Source organism: Macaca mulatta, chromosome 4, assembly GCF_049350105.2.
Source record: "Macaca mulatta isolate MMU2019108-1 chromosome 4, T2T-MMU8v2.0, whole genome shotgun sequence".
Taxonomy (NCBI): domain Eukaryota; kingdom Metazoa; phylum Chordata; class Mammalia; order Primates; family Cercopithecidae; genus Macaca; species Macaca mulatta.
In genome coordinates this window covers 82,820,709-82,839,329 of record NC_133409.1, presented here as the reverse complement: position 1 = coordinate 82,839,329, position 18,621 = coordinate 82,820,709, and positions in this window count along the sequence as shown.

The following is an 18,621-nucleotide window of genomic DNA, read 5'->3' as shown; positions in this document are numbered from 1 at the left end:
TAATTGTAATGGGAAGTTTTGAGGGTGTCACAATTAAGTATATGTTAGCTGTAGTTTTTTAAAAAGTTATTCTTAATGAGGAAGTTTCCCTCTATTCCTAGTTACTATGAATTTTTTATCATAAAGAGGTATTGGATTTTGTCAAATTGTTTTTTGCATCTATTGATATAATCATGTCATCTTTCTTTTTCAGCTCAGTGACATGCTAGATTTCATTAAGTAATTTTTAAAAATTGATTCTGCTTTGCATACCTGTAATGAATCCGACTTAATCATGGTGTGTAATTATTTTTATTCATTGTCGAGTTCAATTTACTAGAATATTCATGAGAATATTTGCATCTCTATTCATAAGATATATTGGTCTGTAGTTTTCTCTTCTTATAATGTCTTTGTTTTTAGTATTGGGGTAATGCTAGCATCAGATAATTGGTTAGAAATTATTATCTCTGCTTTTATCTTCTGAAAGTGATTATTAAGAATTAATATAATTTTTTTTCTTAAATGTTTGGTAGAATTCACCAGTAAACTCATCTAGTCCTGCTGATTTCTGTTCTCTAAAGTTTTTTTTAATTGATTCGACTTCTTTAGTAGGTACAAAGTATTTAGAGTTTCTATTTCCTTTTGTGTAATTGGCAGATGGTATCTTTGAAGGAATTGGTTCATTTCATTGATGCTTTCAAATTTGTGTATATAGAGTTGTTCATAATATTCTCTTATTATCTTTTTGATGTCTATGGTATTTTCAGTGATGATCATTTTCTTTCTGATATCAGTAATTTTTGTATTTTTTTAAGTTGACATGGCTAAAGGTTTATCAATTTTATTGATCTTTTCAAATAATCAACTTCTGGTTTCAATTATTTATTAGTTTCCTATTTTCAATCTTATTGATTTCTCTTCCAGTTCTTATTATTTCTTTTAGTCTCCTAATCTTGGATTTAATTCCCACTTCCTTTTCCATTTCTTGAGGTGGAAAGTTAACTTGTTGATTTTAGATCTTTCTTCTTTTCTAAGACATGCGTTCAATGCTGTAAGTTTTCCTCTAAGCACAACTTTCACTGCATCCCACAAATTTTGATAAATTATGTTTTCATTTAGATATAAATACTTTTAATTTTTAAATATTTCTTATTTGACCCATGTGTTATTTAGAAGTATATTGTTTAATCTTCATGTACTTTGGGATTTTCTAATTCTCTTTCTTATATTGGTATCTAGTTTAATTCCATTGTGGTCTGAGAGTGGATATTGTATGATTTTTATTTTTAAAATGTGTTAGGTGTGTTTTATGATCCTGAATATGTTCTATTTTGGTGAATTTTCATTGTGAGCTTGAGAATAATGTGTATTGTGATGTTGTTAGATGAAGTAGTCTGTAGATGTCAATTATGTATAGTTGATGGACAATGTTGTTGAGTTCAACTACGCTCTTACTGATTTTCTGCCTGCTAAATCTGTCTATCTGTGATATATAGGTGTTGAATTCTCCAACTAAGATAAATAGATTATTCTATTCCTTCTAACAGTTTCATCATTTTTTAATGTATTTTAACTTTCTGTTAGATGCACGCGTGTTTTAAATACTGCTATGTCTTCTTGGAGAATTAACCACTTAATTATGTAAAGTCCTTCTCTGTTCTTGATAAATTTCTTTGTTTTGAAGTTGGCTCTTTTCAAAATTAGCACAGCTTCACCTGCTTTCTTTTAACTGTTGTTAGCACAGTATATTTTCTCCATCCATTTACTCTTGCTCTCTATATATCTTTGTATTTAAAGTGGGTGTCTTGCAAACAACATAAAATTGGGTCTTGTTTTTTGATCCATTTACTCTTTTAATTGTTGCATTGAGGACACTGACATTCAAAGAGATTATTGATATAGTTGAATTTATACCTACCATATTTGTTACTGTTTTCTATTTGTATCCCTTGCTTTTGGTTTCTATTTTTGTCTTCCACTTTTTTCTGCCTTTTGTAGTTTTCGTTGAGTATTTCATATAATTTTATTTTTTCTCTTATCTTAGCATATCAGTAATATGTCTTTTGTTACTTTTCCAGTGGTTGCCTTAGAGTTTATAATATATATTTACAATCAATCAAAGTCCACTTTTAAATGACACTATACCACTTCACATGTAGTGTAAGAACTTTATAATAACATAATAGTCCTAATTCCTCTGTCTCATCTCATAGCATTGCTGTCATTCATTTCACTTAAATGTAAGCATCCCTAAGCTATAATAGATAAAAGATATATACATAAACATATGTAATAGAATACATTGTGCTATTATTTTAAATAAGCTGTTATTGGTTAGATCAATTGATAATAAGAACAATAAGTTTCTATTTTATCTTTATAAATGAAGATAACAATAGTCATTTTTGATGATTTTCTTTTCTTTATATAGAAAATTTGTGACATAATATTTTTCCTTCACTCTAAAGAACTTATTTTAACATTCCTTGCAAGCTATGTCTGCTGGCAACAAATTTCCTCAATTCTGTTTGAGAAAGTCTTTATTTCATATTCATATTTGAAGGATTATTTTGTAGGGTACAGGATTCTAGGTAACTTATTTTGCTTTTTTAACACTTTAAATATTTCAATCCATTTTCTTCTTGATTAAATGGTTTCTGAGGAGAAGTTTAATATCATTATTGTACTTGGTTTGCTAAAGGTAATGTGTTTTCCCTCTGGCTTCTCTGAGGATTTATTTTCTTTATCAACTTTTCTGTAGTTTGAAAATGATACGCTTTTTAATTTTGTTTTGCTGTTGTTCTTACGTTTTGCATTTTTCCTGTTTGGTATTCTCTGAGCTTCTAAGATATTTGGTTTGGTGTCTGAATTCATTTGAAGAAATTCTCAGTCATTATTACCTCAAATATTTATTCTGTTTCTTTTTTCTTCACCTTCTGCTATTACAATTATGCATATGTTATATATTTTATAATTGTCTCTGCAGTCTGTGGATACCCAATTTTTTTTTCAGTCTTTTCCCCGCTAATTTAAGTTTTGCAGGTTTCTATTGAGACAGGCTTGAGTTCAGAGATTATTTCCTCATCTACGCCCAGTCTAGTAATAAGTCCATGAAAGACATTGTTCATTTCTGTTATAATGGTTTTGATGTCTAGCATTACTTTTAAATTCTTTTCTGGGATTTTCATCTCTCTACTTACATGCCCATCTGTTTTTGCATGCTATCTACTACTTTCTCCGTTGCAGCCCTTAGCATATTAGTCAAAATTGTTACAAATTCCCGGTCTGAAACTTCCAACATTCGTGCTCTACATGGTTTTGGTGCTTGCCCTGTCTATTTTTTTTTTTTTTTTTTTTTTTTTTTAAGACAGAGTCTTACTCTGTCACCCAGGCTGGAGTGCAGTGGTGCGATTTCGGCTCACTGCAAGCTCCTCCTCCCAGGTTCACACCATTCTCCTGACTCAGCCTCCTGAGTAGTTGGGACTACAGGGGCACGCCACCACACCTGGCTAATTTTTTGTATTTTTAGTAGAGACGGGGTTTCACTGTGTTAACCAGGATGGTCTCAATCTCCTGACCTCGTGATCCACCCGCCTCGGCATCCCAAAGCTGGGATTACAGGAGTGAGCCATCGCGCCTGGCCAAGTTGTTTTTTATCTTTAGCATGTATTATAATGTTTTTCTTGATAACTGGACGTGATGTGGTGAATAAAATGAACTTTTAAGTAGGCCTTTAGCAATGTGGTGGTAAGGAACGTGATTAGGGCTCAGAGTTTTAGTGAGCCTATGCCTCTGGACTGTGTACTTCTTAAGTGTTTCTCAGTTCCCCAACTCCCATTTAGGTGGGACAGGATGGCTGGAGTGGTTTGGTGTCGGGTCAAGTAGGGTCTGACAAAACTCCAGCAGGTTAGACTCTGGTTAACTAGTTTACCCTGATGACATGCCTTCTAAGAAGAACAGAAGGGCGTATTTCAAAATAGTTTATTTTTCCTTTCCTCTGCCACAAGTAGGAGTGGATTTTTCTCTGATATTTACTGTAAGAAATATGTATCTCCAGGTTGAGTCCCTGACAGTAAAACTCACAAAAGTTCTACACTAGCCCACCATTACTGGGTCCCCCTAAAGTTTTCAACTCTCAGACTTGTCTTCTCTGAACCTCTGGCAATTTATTACCTTTTCCTACCCTGGCACCAGTTCCCTTGCTGTTTCCTGCTCATGAATCTCTGCTTTAATAAAATGATGGCTCCCTGTAATTGCCTATCAGTCTCTCCAAACTTAGGAGCAGATTTTTCTGTCTTTTCAGCTTTGTTGTTCAGGTTTGTCATGAGGATGGAGTAGTGGCTTTCATGCTCCTTATATGTGGGCCTAGCAACTACAAGCCCAGTGTATTTTTGTTCTGTTTTTCAATTCATTATTTTTAGTCAGGCAAATAGTTCTTTAAATTTCATCTGCAGGATTTGTTATTTTCCTTGTTGCTCAAGTGAATTATCAAATTTGAGGCTAGAGCAATGTTTTTATGACATGGGTTTTGCAAAATAAAAACTCCTAAAATGGCCATGGTAATAACTACACAAAAGTAACATCATTACTATGTGACATGCATCAAGCACCATATAAACATATTCTCAGATAAGACATTATCTGGCAAACTTCAGTGTTAAAATTTAAATTCTAGAAGTTAATCAATATTAAGATGGGTTATGTAAGGAAATAATATAGATATAATAATAAAGTAAATGTATTAAAAATGTTAAAGAAATTCTTGATTGGGCCTGGTGGCTCACACCTGTAATCCTAGCAATTTAGGAGGCCGAGGCAGGAGGATCACTTGATTTCGGGAGTTCAAGAATAGCCTGGGCAACAGAGGGAGACAGTGTCTCTACAAACAAAATTCAGAAAATTAGCACAACATGGTGGTGCACACTTGTAGTCCCAGCCACTCAGGAGGCTGAAGCAGGAGGATTACTTGAGCTCGGGAAATCAATACTGCAGTCAACTGAGATCATGTTACTGCACTCCAGCCTGGGTGACAGAGGAGTGAGACCCTGTCTCAAAAAAACAACAATAACAAAAATAAATTCTTTACAGAATAAGGAGCTAATACTTACATTTTAGCTGAATGATATTGAGAATAATAAACAACACAATATGTAGAAAATAAATAAAAGTGAAAGGAGGATGAAAGAACATCAGTAAATTTTTTAATGTTTACTAGAAAGAAAAGCAAACATAACTACAGATAAATTTTACGGGAAGATAATAAAAACAAACCCTCAGGACACTGCCTTTCTGGGCTTTCCTCCCCATTGCAGCAGATGCAGTTCCTGCCAGAGACCTTTGATGTCACAATTAACAGAAGACTCAAATCAATTGGAAGCTTGACAGTCTTTTCCTTAACCTATCAATTTCTCTTCTGTTAAATAAGAACATCGAAACACAGGATTTCATTGCATGTCCTATGTGAAGAGTATCAAAATTAAAGCAAATTTTCTCTTTCTATTTTATAGCATTCAGAAAAAAATAAGTGAGCTCTTCACGTAATTAAATTACCAGAAGTCAGTGTTCACTATTTGGTAAATTAGAGATGATGTATTTTGCAGATAAGATGTAGATGTTGAATCTCTAGAGTTTTTTCATATTGTACCAAAATTGTACTTCTTTGTTCTTGGTAAAATATTTTTTCTTGTTTTTTTTTCTGATAAGTGATGAGAATAAGCTTGAAGGGTTTTATTATTTTCAATTTAAAACAACCTATCAGAACATATATATTGATTCATCAAAGAAAATACTTTTGGAGAATTGCTGAACTATTCTAATTATACAATAATTATTAAACTACTACTCTTTATTTTCTAAAATTTCAGTTTATAAAGTACTTCAAATATTAAATAAAATAAATTATTTAAACATTAAAATAATGATTATCTCTTTTGACTATAATGTGTAAAATGTCAAACATTGTGCTTAAAAATAAAATGATTTTTTTAATAAAATGAAAAAAACACTTCTGTTTTTACTGTTGTGATGATAAACAGAGGGAAGATATATTATTCTTTTCATTTGATTTACAGCCTCAGATATATGTAGAAATGGTCCATATGTGTCACCTAGAACAACAGGGCAAGTAATGGGGATGCTGTTTTAAAAATGAACAGATTGCTCCAACAGGCATTTATGCAGAAAGCCTTCTCTAACAGTTCCCAGATGCATACTCACACATTACAGTTCAGTGAACTTAATTTGAACAATATTATACTATGACCTGAAGCTGAAAATACTGCAAACCAAACAAATAATCTTAATAACACTTGCTTAAATTCAGTTTGATGAATGCTTGTATTTCAAATAGGTTTACATAAAATAAAGTTGTCAGCACATCAATTAAACTATTTATTAATGATAAACTGAATCTAAAATATATCCAAAATGTTTGAACGACAGTCTTTGCTATAGAGATTTTCCCCAACTTAAAAACAAAACAAAACAAAAAATTAGATTGAATCCAGCATGGAATTTATTGGATTTAGAGGTTTTCATTACATGAAATTTCTTAATGACTGAAATTAATATCTTTCAAAATTACTCAAATCCCAGCAATACACTTGGCATTTTGGTGGACCAAGAAGCCCTTAGTTAAGAATTTGCTCTTTCTTGGAAAGGTCAGAAGAAGCAGGAAGTGGGATATAACAAGGAGAACATAATGATAAAATATAGCTACACTTTCTTCTCTAGTATAGCTACAATACAATCTACCTAAAAATTATCTATATATGTATATCGTATGCATCTCTCTCTATATAAATACATATGCATGCATACACTTACATTTAAGAAGTCAAATTTATCAGCACAACTAGGTGGATTTATTTTCTACAACAATATAGGAAAGAAAACTGAAGTAAATTTAATTTTACCAACTCATTTTACATCATGCAACCTAAAATGATGCTCGTCTAATCAATCATGCTCATTTCTAATACTCAAACTTCAAATCAATGCTGTCTATAATTCTGTAGTTCTGTGTTATAATATGCAGATAAAATTTAATAAAATACCTTGGTTCGTATTTCTTGAATAATGTCTGGTAAGGGATTTTTTTCTTAAAATGGGAGATATAAGATTCTGAAAAGATTTATATAAAAAGTCATAAAAGTTTTCCATTAGGACAGTAGTTTGTGGGAGAAAAAAGTAAAACAATATTGTTCATGTGTTCATCTATTTACTTTGAACTTTCACATTGCTGTTAGCTTACTTGTTATAATAAGAGAAAAACCTAAAAGAAAAAAATATTAAACGATTTCACAGTAACAGAAAACATGATTTAGCTTATATAATTTTACAAACGTACAGATTTCTCAAAGGAAAATACATTCTTTAATCTTTATTTTATAGTACACTATGAATGTAAAAATATTCTATCATCTTTGTCTCTGAATTGACTTATTATTTGAAGTATTTTCTTAATTTCAGCAGTGTATATGACCTAAGTTTATAAAAGGAGCAATGGCTGTCAAGTTTGTAGGATATACTATATAGATATATAGTGTAGATATATTTACAGAAAAAAATCTTACATTTCACAATTAAGAATGTTATATATCATGCTTCAAATATTTGTATCCAAAGATACCTTAATAACTCTCATTTAATTATAAACAACACTTAAATGGGGGCAAAAAGAAAATATATCAACTACATCAGTATAGCGGTTGTCTTCTTTAGGATATTTTTTAGCTTATATTTTAGAAACAGAATTAGTCTTATTTCATAAAATTACTTAATGAAAAAATTATGTGCCTGACAATATAATACTTAAATTATTTTCATATTTTAAATTCTGTCTGTCTCACTGTTCCTGTTATCTACAGCTGTAAAATGCTATATGGCTTGTTTAATATGCTTTTGTCTATTGAAGCTTTAAAAATTTATTACTGATTATCAATTAAATGATTATAAAATAAAACTCTTTACATTATAAAGTTTGACTATTTCAATTTCTCCAGCATGATCACCATCATCTCCCACCTAGACTACTGTATCATCCTCCAGACAAATCTGCTTATATCTATTCTTGTCTCATTGAGGTCAAATTGGAATATAGCCAGTATGATCTTCTAAAAGAATTTTGTTATATCACATATTTCATCCTATTTAGAACACAATAAATTGTCATGTTCTTGCAAGTGAAGTTCCATGACTCATTCAATCCTTTCTAGATCTCTGGGATCTTCTCACACTACCCTGTTCCTGGCTCTCTAGCTCACTGAATCTGACAGCTCTGGCCTTCTTATTGTTTATAACTGAATTATGCCAAACTTGTTTCTGCTTCAGTACTTTGGCACTTGCTGTACTCTATCCTGTAAGTATCTTTAGCACATTTCTTTGTATGGCCTGAGCTTTGCTCAAATCCGCCTCTCAGAGAATTACTTTCTGACATTTTTTTGCTAAAATGCTAGTCAGTACTTTTCATTATCCTATCATGCTTTTTTCCCACCATTAACAGTTATCATTACCTGAAATACACACACACACACACACACACACACACACGTATATGGTTTATTTTTTGTATTTTTCACTAAACTGCAATGTAAGCTCCATTGCCTAGAATAATGTAGACATAGAGTAGACATTCATTAAACATAAACGAGTTAATGAATTATATCAAATAGACAAGAAGAAAAAGAGTCTGTAGTGGGGAATAGAATCGATGTCATAAGTCTCAGATCAATTAAAATATGGAATACAGTAGTCATTGACCTTAGAACTTCACAGGACAATGATGACAAAAATGACAACATTGTCAGTAGATTCTTTTTCATGAAAGGTAAAATGCGATAAGACAAGCAATGAATGGAAAATAAGAAAATGAAGAGGATATGTGTACCAATTATTGCTATTATTTTCTTAATTTGTTGTCTTAATTTGATAAATATCTTTTGGAAATGTTTGCATGCTGAGGAAATTGTTGATAGAAAGAGAAGGGTTGACTGCAAGGGAGATGAGGGATGTTGCTGAGCTAAATATCCAAGAAAATGAGAAAGAAAACACATGCATGCATGAAAACAATGGCTGTGAGAAGGAAGCACATTTCATCCTCAGAGGCTACCTAAAAGCATAAAGGATGTGAAAAAATGCAAAAGGATGAAATACTTCCCATAAAACTTCATGTTAATATGTTGAATACTGGAGAGAAAATCTAAGGATTCTGGGAACTTTTAAAATATTTTCTGTTGAAAAATATAGAAGGTGCTAATTAAGGATGAAGGATTGGTAAAAGTTATTTGGGCCTCAAACATTATATGTAAAGATCATTATGATATGTCAGTTATGATCTTGGTTCTGTAATTTTATTCTGCATAGAGATTAGCTCTCAATGCACAGAAAATAAAGGGAGGATTGGGAGGTTGAATCCTAGTTGATTCATATTTCCAAGGTAGAGAGGTTTGTAAAAAAAAATTAACAGGGAGAGGGAGTTAAGCATCCTGGAAAGAACGAAGTAGGAGTAAAAATGAGGCTAGGATGGAGTCTAATGTACTACCTAAGTTTGCATGTTGCAGAATTATGTGTTTTGCGAATAATAGAATATGGGAAGGTGAACCCTTAGGGATTAAATCTGCAATGATTAGTAATGCATTTTAATAACATTTTTAGAGTAGTTTTACATTTGCAGAGAAATTGCAAGTTAGTACAGAGAATCCCAATACAGTCATGTGTTGCTTAATGCCGGGGACACATTCTGAGAAATGCATCCTTAGGTGATTTCATCATTGTCCAAACATCATAGAGTGCACTTTTACAGACCTATATGGTATAACCTACTACACACCTAGGCTATATGATCTAGCCTATTGCTCCTAGGCTATAAACTTGTACAGTATGTTACTGTACTAAATTTTGTAGGTCATTATAATATAGTGGTATCTAAACATATCTAAACATATAAAAGGTCCAGTAAAAATGTCATATTTTAACCTTACAGGATATTATGGGCACTGTCCTATATGCAGTTTATCATTGGCTGAATCATTGTTAAAGGACACAGGACTGCATATCTCACACCCAGTTTTACCTATTATTATATCTTATATTACTATCATTTGTCATATAAAGCGCACATAATAGTAATGTGGTTTCTGTTTATGTGAAACTTGATCACTAGTTAAAGTAGTGTTGTTCAGGTATCTTCACTGTAACATTACTCTTTTTCCCCTCTTTTTATAATTTATAGATGAAAATGGCTATGTGCACCCCACGTTTGAGTGGGTATTACGATCAACCTCCATGAATTAGGAGAATAAGTTATTTGGAATTATTTAGCATGGGAGATAGGTCTATTCCTCCTCATTTTAAATGTACTCAACCATCTGTTTATATCATTTGCGCACTCACTGATATTTGTATTATACACTGGGTTATAATCCAATACAAACTCATTTATTTTTGTTAAAATTTTTATGGCTTCGGCCATTGGGGGATTTTCAGTTGTATTCTGTATCTTTTTGACTTGTGCCTATCATTGAAGTGTTCTTTGTTTGTTTGGCAGTTTCATACTTTCTGGAACTATAAGATATACTGCATTTGTTCATTCTTGTGTTGCTATGAAAGAATGCTTGAGACTGGGTAATTTATAAAGAAAAGATATTTTCTTTTGACTCAGTCTGTAAGGAAGCAGAGTGCCAGAATCGACTTCTGCTGAGGGCCTCCAGAAGTTCACAGTCGTGGCGAAAGGCGAAGGGGAGCCAGCCTGTGACACGGCAAAAGGGGGAGCAAGAGAGAGAAGGGAGAAGCACCACACTCTTTCAAACACCCAGATCTCATGTGAACTAACAAAGTGATAACTCATTCATCACCAAGGGGATCGTGCTAATCCATTCCTGAGGGATCCACCCCCATGATCCAACGCCTGCCACTAGGTCCCACTCCAACATAAGGAATTACATTTGAACATGAGATTTGGAGGGGACAAACATCCAAGCCATATCATGTACCAAGCCCACCTTGTCTATTTCCCCACTCCTAGAATCAGAAATTTCTCTAAATATCCCTCTTTCTTGTATTGAAGAATGGTATTAAATAAAACAAGATAGAGGCACAAGGTATGTATGCTCTTTGCTACTGTAGTGTCATAGTTTCCAGAAACTTTCATCTGAGAGAATATATAACATGTATCTATCACATACCTGCATTATATAGGTATATAATAGATGTACCTATCCATGTGTGTTTTCTAACCAATGTATATAGAAGTATTCATATAATCTAGCCAAATACAAGTCTGCACAGATGTCTCCAATTCAAATTTATGACCATCTGAATCATTCTGGTCTCTTCCCCTTGCTTATCTGTATCTTCCCACTCCAACCATTGGATACTGATTTGCCACAATTTACCATCCATATACTGAACTATTCAAATACAGTATACATGGATAGTGGCTTCAGAATTGTTATCCAATTCGCTGATGAGAAAAAACTTGTCAATTAGAGTTCAGTCCTTATGTACAATTCTTTTTCTGGTTAGTCTCACAGACCACACTGATTTCCAAAGTCACTCAGGGTTCAATACTTTCTTTCCACTCCAATCGATGAGCTTTTTTTCACATATTTATGAAACCGTCAGATTATTTTTTTACAGTTTCATATCCATTCTGAAATCCCTGATATCCCCACTCATTTTTTAAACATTTACATACTTTAAGGTTCACTCTGTGCTCTGTATGACACTAAGGGTTTGGGAAAATGTATAATGTCACATATCCACCATTCACCTTGTAAAGGAATGTAGACAACATGAAAACATGAATTTTGCGTTTTACGTTGTCATCTGTATGTCAAAAAGAATAGGTTCACTGCACTAATTTTTTTCTGTGCTTCACCTATTTGGTCCTCCTTTTCCTCCAAACCCCAGATCTATTTATTTCCTGTCTCTATAGTTTTGTCTCTTTCAGAACCTTATGTAAATGGTATCATACAGAATATAACCTTACAAACTGACATTTTACTTAGACATACATCCAAATTCAACCAAACTTTTGTGTATATTGATAATTCATTTCTGTTCATCACTAAATAGTATTCCACTGTATGCATTAAAAGCAGTTTTGTGTTTATTTTATTATTATAGGTACATAATAGATGTACCTATTCATGGGGAACATGCGGTATTCTGATACAGACATACAATGTATAATAACGACATGAGGGTAACTGGGGTAACCATCACCTCAAGCATTTATCATTTCTTTGTGATAGGACCATTCCAATTCCACTAGTATTTAAAAAGATTCAGTAAAATTGTTGATTATACTCACCGTTTCCACAGAATTTATTTTTTCACACATTTATCTACTGAAAAACATCTGAGTTGCTTTCAGTTTTTGGTGATTATGATAAAAGCTGCTACAAAAATTTGCATACAGATTTTATGTAAACATAATTTTTTTTAATTACTTGGGTAAATACCTAGGAATGTAATTGCTAGAGTGTATAGTAAGACTACGTGAAGATTTATAAGAAACTGCCAAACTGTCTTCCAAAGTGTCTCTGTCATTTTGCATTCTGACTAGCAATGTTTGAGCATTCCTGTTGTTCCACATCCTGTTGACTATATTTGTGCATTTTTCCCCGATAGGTGAGACAAGAGGCCTGGAGGGAACTGGAGTGGGACTAATCTCTTACTCCAGCTATGATAAGGCTGTAGCAAAGTCTTCTCTCCCGAATGGGATGCTTATGTTATGGATATGATTCTAGATATGGATATCATTCACATGATACTTTCCTCATTTCCCTGTCAGAGCCACAGGGCATATTTCTCAGATCTTCACTTGTCTGAATTGCTGCTTAAGTGTGCCTACCAGTTTATGGTTCCAGTCACTTCTGCTCCAGGTAAGCAGATCTAAGCTGTGACTATCTGGACTTTCCTGCTTCTCAGATTTTGAGGTGGTTTTTTCGTTCTGCAACCTCAATTTTCTGATGACTTCAAGAAAAGTTCTTGGTTTTCAGTTGGTCTGAATGTTTTTGCTATTTACTTGTCAGAGATGAAACCAGATCTCTAATTGTTATTTTTATAGTCTTATTTCCATGTCCATAATGCCTAGTGATTCTTTTATTATGTTACCTACCTGTCTTAACTCCCTAACACACATACACCGCACACATACACACACACACTCTTATCTGTAGTGGAAGTTTAACAGTTTTATCTATGTTGTCCAGGCCCATATTATTTCCTCCACCTCAACTAAGGAAATACCATTCTGCTGAGCTCCCAGAATCCACTCTGACTCTCCTTGTAATCAGTGTTCTATTCTGCAATCTGAAAAATTTAAATCAGATCACATTACATCTCTTGCTTACCACTCTTCAAGGGCTTCCTATTGTGTGCATTATAAGGATAAAATCCCATATCAAGCTTCTTCAAAGTCTCATATATTTTGGACCTAATATAATATGTTAAATATTTTGAATATAGGAGATGAAAAGAAAACATATTTGGTAAATTTAACAACATGTTTTCAAGGATTCCAAAGAGTTTGTCTTTGAAAGTCAAACAAAATATTTTGAATCACATCTCATTCATGGGGGAACGTCCTTATCTTCATAATTCCCTAATCTCTCCAGAGACTGGAGGTAAAGGGAAGATGTTCAAGGATGTGATGCTTTTTGGTTGTGTGTTTGTTCATTGGTTCTATCTACAAAAGAACTTTCAACTTGAATGTAAATTTAATTTTTGTATTATATATGAATCTGGAGCAGCACTTTCTCTTCCAAGTCATGCTACATCAGAAATGAAACTATGGCCTTTCCTCCTTATTTTCTACCAAAAGCAAACAAACAAATACAGATTGTGTTACAGGGCATGTAGCAGACTCTGTTGAGAGTTTAGAGCCACAGGAGAGATTTGGATTCAATCAACATGAACAACCAATGAATAAATAAATAACACACGTTTCTCATAGTTTTTCTATCCCTCTCATCCTATTTCTTTACCCTCCTCTCTCAGGATTTTCTTTCCCTTTTACGGAGAGCACATCCTGGGCCTCTCCCTGGTATTCTATTACCTGCCTTTTATAATTCAGAACAATTTATCTCAGCACACTCTCTTTAGTTCTTCACATAACAGGCATAAAGACTCACTAAAATATGGATTATCATCTACTCTAGAAATCTTTTTTTTTTTTTTTAACTAGGAAGTGGCAAAATTTCCATTGCTCCTATCTTCAACTCCTAGAAATCTCTAGGATTTCTCTGCCTCACACTTGAGGCCGAGAAACCAGTTTAGAGAGTTAGTTCCTGACCAGCAGAAATGAAGACCATTTAGTTAAGATAAAAATGGTCATAGACAGTTTGGTTCTCAAGTATGTTTATTCCCTCCTTCACGAATATCAGATTGCATCATGATATATTTTTTTAAATATCATATGTAAATATTATCTATAGCTATGCTGTAACTGTTCTAAAGATAACTTGCACATATACCAATTTGGAAAATGTTTATCAAAAATATATTAGGAGGTATAGGGAAAATAAAGATGTGGATTTTATGAATTTATGTACATAAAGCACTCATCACAGTATTGGCATATAACATAAGCTCACTAAAAGATAGCTTTTAAAATAGAAATCTAAAAGTCAAATATATTGATTCTATAGCAATTTCACCAAGACATCTTCCAGCCTACACTGGAGCACCTCATTGAGATGCAGCTTAGTCTACCCAATTATGCTTACATCTTTTGGTAAAATTTGTTAAAGGAAGAAAAGTGACATATGCGTGTGTGTGCACATGCGTGTGTGTGTGTATACGTATGCATAATCAAGTAAATTTGAATTAGTGCCTACAGTATATATACATATGTGTGTATATACATATATACAGTATATATACACATACATTTATTATGTATATAATTATTTATGTCTATATATGTCTATAATTATTTGTGTCTATATACAAATATGTATATGTATATATAATGTATATGTATATAGTATGCATAATGAATTGATGCATATGAATTAGTGCATATGGTATATATACACATGTGTTATATGTATATATGTACATATACACATATGTATATTTATACATACACATATGTACTTATTATGTATATAATTATGTGTCTATATATAAATATGTATATGCATATAGACTGTATATGTATATATTACATTACATATGAATATGTTTAGATACACATATGTATACTGTATGTATATGTGTATAGATATAAATATGTATACATACTGTATGCACTAATTCAAATTTAATGCATTATGCATACCTACCATGCCAAGCCCTGTGCTAGTCTCTGTGGATATTACATAAATAAACAAGCTACGACATCCATTCTCAAGAGTACATTACTATTCACTTTTAAATAGAAGCTCTAAAAGTACAAAAAAGAAATCTGGTTCTTGCCTTAAGCATTGATTAAATCAGAAACAACGAACAGGAAATAAAATAATGTAAGTGGACTCTGCTGAACTTAAAACAAAAATCTTTAAAATATTTATGTTCATGAACACAGTACATTTTTATCTTCAAATTACCTGGTGATGCATTTCAGACTAATACAATTTTACTGAAAATCTCCTCACCCTTCAAAAAAGAGTTTGAACTTGTAGTTTGAGGGAAAATAGTTATTTATCGTGATGGGGGCCATATATTAAAAATACTAAAATTTTCTCATATTAAAATATTTGTATGCTAACTAGCTTATAAATAACATATGAATCTAAATACCAAAAAATGGGTCAAATATTAGACAAAAAGCTGAAACTATTTTTGAGACGATTGTAAAGACTCTGTATTAGATTGCTAGGATTGCCATAAGAAAACATCACTGACTCGATGGCATAGAAAGCAGACATTTATTTTCTCACAAGTCTGGAAGTCAGAAATCTGAAATCCAGTGGTGGACAGGTTTGGATTCTGATGAAGCCTCTCTTCTTGGTTTGCAAATGGCCTCCTCACTACATGTTCACCAGGAACTTCTGTGTGTGTGCGCGCGCTTGTCTGTTCTCTCTGTGTTTTAACACGCTATTCTTATAAGGACACCAGTCATGTAGAGCCCACCCTTAGGACCCTATTTTGACTTAACTACCTCATTAAATGCTCTGTCTCCAAACGCAATCACATTCTGAGGTACAGAAAGTTAGGAATTCACATGAATTTGGAGGGAGACATAATTTATGCCATAACAGACCATCTCCCCCAAAAAGTTTTTCTTCTTTAAAAAAATGCAATAAGCTATCATAAATTATATATCTGTATAATTGTTCAGTATTTAATAAATGTGTAGCCATATCAATATATATTGGTTGTCTCCCTGGCCTACATTATTTCCTTAACATTTCACGCCTCCCTGTTCAATATAGTAATTCCAAGTCTGCATTATAATTCTCTGCCTGTCTTCCCCTCTCAATTTCCCACACCATAGCAACAAGCACGATGCCTTATTCATCTTTGGGTATCAGATCATATCACAGAGACTTCTTCATAGGAGGTTTTCAGTAACAACGTAAAAATGGTTTTAAATGTGAAGGCAACACAAAAGAATAAAGTAAAAATCATTTTTATATTACCACATGTCGACAATATCTATCACAGTGGTTAGCAAATCTTATATCTGATCTAGCAAATCTTATATCTGAGATATCTGATATATACATGCATAGACACATACACATATACATATATACACATATATATTTCACTTCAAAAAAAATACCTGTTTTGTATTCTAGTTGTTCATATTCCTGGGTTTCACAGCATTTAATATCAAAGGGAGTAACCTGCAGATCTCTTATCTTGTAATGTTGGCTTTAATATTTTGTGGCTTAATTCTCTGTGCTCCTAGGAATGTTTGGGGTTTATATATCCCAAGAGAACTTTGGTTTATTATTACATTCAGTTACACAAATGTGGCAATATTATTTTATAACCTTATAAATATTTTTAAGAAAAGCTATTGACAGTATTAAATGTATAGATCAAAGACTATAAAGAAATAAAAAGCAAGTTTTATTTGAACAAAGAGAATAACTCCTTCCCTTTTCTTTGCACATTATAGGTAACTATTGACTAGATTTCCCTATACTCAATTTGTGCTTTTGGAGAATTTTTATTTTTTCATATAGAAGGCTGTACATGATGAAGTAGATTTGTTATTCATGTGAAGTACTTCAATAAACTCAGGAAAACACCTCATCATTAAATGGAATAGGACATTAAACTAATAAATTAGTATGTCTCATTAAAAAGTTTTACATCTTTGACAACTTTCTTCTAGTTATTAAAAATTATTTTTCATCTACGATTCTTAATCAGAAAACAAAGCAGGATGGTGAAGTGTTTTTGATAAGGTGGGAAACTAAACCAAAAGATCAAGAGCCGCAACAGAAAGGAACGCCAAGAGAAGATGAAAAGAGACAGTGTTGATAATGTAGGTTTAAAAGATTAAGAGCTGAATGGAATAGAATATTTAGATAAAAAGAAAACCACAAAGAGACATCAGGAATATGACAACAAAGATGCACAGGAAGGCATAGTCAAAAATTAAAAGGGAATGAAGGTGAACGCATCCTTTACAAAAATCCAAAAGAGAGAACAAAGAAAGAATGACGGTAAAGATAAGAGAGGGATCAAAGATAATCATGTTAGGTATACAAACACAAAGGAGAAAACTCAACTTAATCCTGTCAAAATAAGGTTTTTTAAAATCTTGAATACAGGTGAATATGTCAGATTACCTGTGAAGTTTTCTAAAAGGAACATAACTATTCTTGAAAACAGATCTTGTAAGACAAGCAATGCTTTAGTGGAATATTAAAAATATCATTGAAATATATAAATAACATTTAATAAATTGACATTATTATTTAAAATCTACAGTGTTGGAGGACATATTTTATTTATGTACTTGACCATGAAAACATATGTTTATAGAATAGTTTACTGACAATTTTAGCATAAAATATAGATTAATTTAGAATTCTTTTGTATATGCATTTTTTATTTTAATGTGTATTCTACAAAGTTGAAATACAAATATATATTTTTAATATTATCATTTAAAATAATTGCAAATATTCTTCAATTTTATATAATTCATATGTCACTTTGCAGAATCACTTTGTTATCAAATTTCTTAATACTGGATTTTGCTATGAAAGGCAAGGTACACTCAGGTAATATGTATGATTTATAATACAGCTCCCATAAGAATTATTATAGCAAAGGTTTAAAAATAATACATCCTGCATAATTTTAAGGAAATTGTTTAAATGATCTGACCCAATAAAAAATTATTTAATGAAATTCAATTTTCTTATGACAACTTCAGAAACTGCGATATTTAGAAACATTTTAAGCTGAATTTACATAAATTATTTAATAGTCTTTATAATTTATACCTTAATTCGGTGTATATTCTATAAACATTTGTTATTTTTGTCATCCTTCAAAAATATACAGATTAAAATTTTTTTGTTTTCTATTTACTTGTCTTACTTTTTGTAGAATACCTCTTAATATCATATGAGCTATTAGTTTCTAGTGAAAAATAGCTGGGACATGCTATACTATAAATTTCATGAGAACCAGAACCTAGTTATCTATTGCTTATGATTC